The sequence below is a fragment of the Gymnodraco acuticeps genome, unplaced genomic scaffold (genome assembly GCF_902827175.1).
Source record: "Gymnodraco acuticeps unplaced genomic scaffold, fGymAcu1.1, whole genome shotgun sequence".
NCBI lineage: Eukaryota > Metazoa > Chordata > Actinopteri > Perciformes > Bathydraconidae > Gymnodraco > Gymnodraco acuticeps.
This window is the reverse complement of record NW_022990667.1, coordinates 1-5,041: the sequence shown is the minus strand read 5'-3', so window position 1 is coordinate 5,041 and position 5,041 is coordinate 1. Positions and strand designations below refer to the sequence as shown.

The 5,041-nt window shown below is 43.6% G+C and overlaps 1 pseudogene; it reads left to right on the top strand.

Annotated features, from left to right (window-relative positions):
- Window positions 1–408: 408 nt before the first annotated feature.
- On the top strand, window positions 409–999 carry LOC117554996 (annotated as a pseudogene).
- Window positions 1,000–5,041: the final 4,042 nt, after the last annotated feature.

Sequence of the window (5,041 nt, the reverse complement as noted above, 5' to 3'; positions counted from 1 at the left end):
TGTATCAGACAGACTGATCCACCTTAAGAGTGCAGCTGCTGTATAAACACTTTGTTTGGGGGACCTGTGGATCAAAGAGGGCCAGACCCCGAGTCTGGATTTCAGAGATGCTGAATCCAGAGCTTTTGAAAATCAGCGACCAGTGAGAACTTTGAGAGAGACTTGAATAGCCCGCACATCAGCAGAACAAGTGTGGAGAGGAGAGGGACGAGGACACGAGGGAGGGGGGCTGTGCTTTAAAAAGTTAATTAAACATACTAAGTGTAGCGTCACTACACATTTTTTCTCTTTAAAGGGTACCTCTCCAGCCAGCAACATTTCACCCAAAAGCAGACAGCCGGATCGTCCTGCGCTGACGCGGCTGGTCGCAGGAAACGGCTAGTAGCGGCGGGGGTCCTGGGGGTCGTGATGGTCCTGGTTCTAGTCATCCTCATCCCGGTTCTGGTCAACTCAGCGGGGACGGCGGCGCACTATGAGATGCTCGGCACCTGCAGGATGGTGTGCGACCCGTACGGAACCAAACCCCCCACCAGCACGGCCTCGTCGGACCCGGCCCGAGACAACGGTCTCGTGCAGTCTTTACCCACTTTTATCCAAGGTCCAAAAGGGAACCGGGTCGTCCGGGTAAGGCAGGACCGAGGGGACCTCCCGGTGAGCCGGGGCATCCCGGTCCAGCGGGGCCATCTGGAGACCGAGGGGTGTCGGGCAGACCCGGGTTACCGGGACCTCCGGGGTCCGGGGGAGCTGCAGGGGCGATCAGCGCGGCCACCTACAGCACCGTGCCAAAGATCGCATTTTTCGCAGGGCTCAAAAAGCAGCAGACGAGGGCTACGAAGTGCTCAAGTTTGACGACGTTGTGACCAACCTGGGAAACCATTACGACCCCAACGCGGGGAAGTTCACGTGCCCCATCCCCGGGATTTATTTCTTCACTTACCACGTCCTGATGCGCGAGGAGACGGAACCAGCATGTGGGCAGATCTGTGCAAAAACAGCCAGGTAACAACTGAGCTGAGTTTTTGTTTATAAACCTGTTACGCACGAGCTAATGGAGTTACCACTTTATTTAATTCACCTAGCCTTCACATCAGATACGGCCTTATATAAAGTGAACTATTGACTGCAGTTCAGGCATGTAGGAGCAGCTGTTATTATTGTGTGTGTGTGTGTGTGTGTGTGTGTTGTGTGTGTGTGTGTGTGTGGTGTGTGTGTGGTGTGGTGTGTGTGTGTGTGTGTGTGGGTTGTGTGTGTGGTAGGTAATGGACCATAGGTCAATGGTCTTAATAGGATAGAGAGTCTGAGGTCAGGGTCTGAAAGGAGATGGGTAATTACTGTTACTGTGGCCCTTATGAGTCAGGGTAGACTTTCTCCATCACTGAGTCTGAACAGAGTGCTCAGACTTCTCTCTGTGCAGACTGAGGCTGTCTTACATGTTGTAAATTAACTAAAGATGAAGTGTCCCTGAACTCTCTGTAAGAGTGTAAAATGAATCCACAGGACAGCAGTGCTGTGGCCTTTTGCACATCTGATATATGATCTTCATTTCATCTGGTTTCTCTTTAGCCATTTTCAAATGTCATTAAATCAGAACAAAAGGGGCGGCTTCTCTGTGATCTCAACATTTCTCAATCTTTTCCATCTCGCCCAATAATCATGGTGAACATATTTTTTAAAGGTAAAATAGAAAGGCCAACATTTAAAAACTCTCAACTTAGTCATGCATTAATGATAAAATGATAAAATGGTAAACCTAAGTTAATAGGACCTAAAGAATTGTAATACATTATGTTAATTATATCAAACACCATGCATGCATTACATTGTAATATATACAAGACAAAAAGGTACACTTTTTTTTATATGACTCCCCAAAGCATCCTGTTAAAAATGTCAGGTGTTTCCCAGCTCCTTTCCAGTTTAGTTCATTAGTTTATAAAATATTGTTATGTTAAGGCATTCATGTAAAAATGTGCAGTCAGCTTTTTAAAATATCTCTACACAATATCTGGATAGTGTTCCTTAGAGGATTTCAGAAACGTCTGCAGCCACTAATTGTTTGCTGGCTGACACTAGTAAGTCATGATAAAATAGTAGAATCATTTATTTAGTGCAAGAAGTAATTGATAAATAAAACAATAATAAGGCCTGGGGGGGAGGGGCCCTTTGCTGCCTGTGTGCTCGGCTGTGTGTTCCCTCACAGTGTCCTGCTCTCAGTGATCAGCCTGTCAGCAGCAGATCTAATCCGCGGGGCAAACCAGAGTTTCCAGCGTCGCTCCACCAAGCAGATCTCCCCGCTGTCAACCCGCTGCTGAAACGCTGCTGCAGACAGAACACTGCAAACATGTCTGGGATTAAACCAGTGGAGCCACACACCGTGACAAATCAGATGCTGCTCCAACACGTGTTTCAATAAGAACTATGTGGCTTTTGGTCAGAGAGGGAAAACACTGTGAACATCATCAACACATGAAGGAACTCCCCAGTGCCTTGGAATATGATCCATATTCAAATCAATGCATTTTCTTATCATTTAAATAGTTCGATTGTACCCACTTTTTTTGTCCTGGTGTAAACATCCTACTTGTTTACACTTTTCTAAAATGATCATATTTTAATTAGTCACTGGCATAGTTTTTACTTATTTTAAGGAAACCCCCAGAGTGATGAATTCACATGGAGATTCAAATATTGAAACTAGGGTTTTTCACTCTTTCCTGACTTTGTTTGACAGTGTAGAGACAGACTGCAAATTGGGGGGTTTGACATTGACATGCAACAAAGGTCCCGTGGCGGGAATTGAACCGGTGATGGTAACATGCTTTACGAAGACACTCTGACTCTCTCCCTTTTGAATAAGATCTGGAGACATCTGGCAGTCATCGCATACAAGACAAATAATAAATCAGAATATGTGTAAAAGCTATACTATCAGATTGTATTCTAATAGGCACCAATAATAATTTGCTGTTATTAGACTAGGATTGATGACAAACTCAGCGTGGAGGCGCAGGCTGCCAGATGAAGGTGAAGCTGAGCAGCCGCTTATTTCCCCAGATTCTGTCAACAGATGTGCTGAAGCCATCTTTGTCTTTGTCCCGTCCTCTGTATGCAGGCGCCGCCAAATCTAAAATAATATCCGAATCATATACGTTTTTTAAATATAAATTGGACAGTCAATTCAGCTGCATAATGAGTCCTCTTTAAACTTAATACAAATACATTTAATGCAGGACTTCTTCCACCAGCACTACGCATTCAAAATAAAATCAATACCCAAGATGGTAATTAGGCAAATATTCATTCAACAAGAAGGAGCAAGCGCTGACATGCCTCTGGTGTGGGGCTTTTGTTGGCAATCTATAATAAATGTTGTTGTTTATTGGAGAGTCAGGGCTAACATCATGTTGTTTTAACTCACTATAATATCTCAAACGGGTCAGAGCTTGCTGAAGTATCCTCTCACAATTGGGAGTCACAGTGTCCAACAGGAGAGAATATGAATGAATTCAGCTGGGCGGCCAGGGTTCCCACAGTGAAGGTCATATTACTTTTACAAGAGGAGGTCAGGGAGTCGAGCTCCTCTGTTCTGGACCAAACCGAGGGCTGTGAAATCTGAAATAAAGTCAGCCGGAGTCCGACTGAGCTGAATGACTGTTACAAAAAGTTGGGATGTGCAGATGGCCCAATAGCCAAATAGTTATGGGCCATTTGGCAATGTCCACAATTTCTGGCCAGGGACCAAATCATCAAATTCTAATCTGCTACGTAGGATTAGCCTATACTCGCAATGTCAAGTGCAACAAGTGTTGGAAAACAACATCAATCATGCCCAAAGTCTTTGGCAATGAAAGCAGATTGCACAGATTCGATGCCAAGTGATTGCATGTTGCCCTACCTCAATTTGATGGCTATTTTTCATTTGTTTATTTTGGCTATTTGTCAAAAATTGTAATCACTGTCTGCCCGCTAAATGACTGTAATGGCACTCTAGCGTCTCTTGCTATCTATAGATGGGACAACACAACCTTACAGAAGTCATGAAAGCACATTTGAAGGCACAGGCTGTGTATATCTCCCTGTGGATTGAACATTTTGATAATTTTCACAGTATTCATAATATAACACCAGTCCTGCTTTATGGGAAAAAATAGACATGGAAACCCACCTTTTTACAGTATGAGACATTTAAAGAAGATGGTACCTGCTGTCAGTAAAACGAATGTGTGTCTAACGTACAAATGGGAAAGTCTGCCTTTTAAAAACAATTTAAGATTAACACCTCTGTGCCTACCAACCCTGGGATATTGTTATAAACTGCTGGTAAAAATAAGTGCAGATTTATTGGATTGGTACACCAGATAAAAAAATAACTAGCTTCTCAGAAAGATGCTTTATGCTTCCATGTGTTATTAAGAGGGGAACCTGGTGAAGATCAGGCTCTTAGGATATCGAGCATGTTACTGAAAGGATTATCCAACATGAGAGCAGAAGACTAAATGATAAGATTAAGATTTGTCAGATTTAAATCAGATTAATCCAATTTAAAAAGAAAAAATCATGTCAGTCATATTCTGTCGTTTTACCATAGATTTCAAGCCACTATGCTGTATCCCTTTGTAACCCAGGGACCTGACCTTAAAGGTGGGGTAGGTAATTTCGGAGAAACCAGCTCGAGTGCGCTAGAATTTGAAAATACACAACCGGAAGAAATCTGCCACTTCCTTACAGAGCCCCTCCTCCAACACACACGAACGCGCACATGACCAATGAGGGCACGAGATAAGTTTGTGCACAGATGGAAGGCTGACAGGCAGGTAGGCCATCCAGTTACTTTAGCCAGGCCGGCTAAAATGATTGATCGTGCTTTTTTACAGTACTACGGCTTCCATAGATGACATTTTTTAATGTATTTTTTGTCAAAGCACTTAAGATATTCATTGCTATCGGGATGTTAAGAGCATTCCATGGAATATAACAAAAAGTGTATCGAGCTGGTTTCTCAAACTTACCTACCCCACCTTTAAGTGATGCAATTAAATCG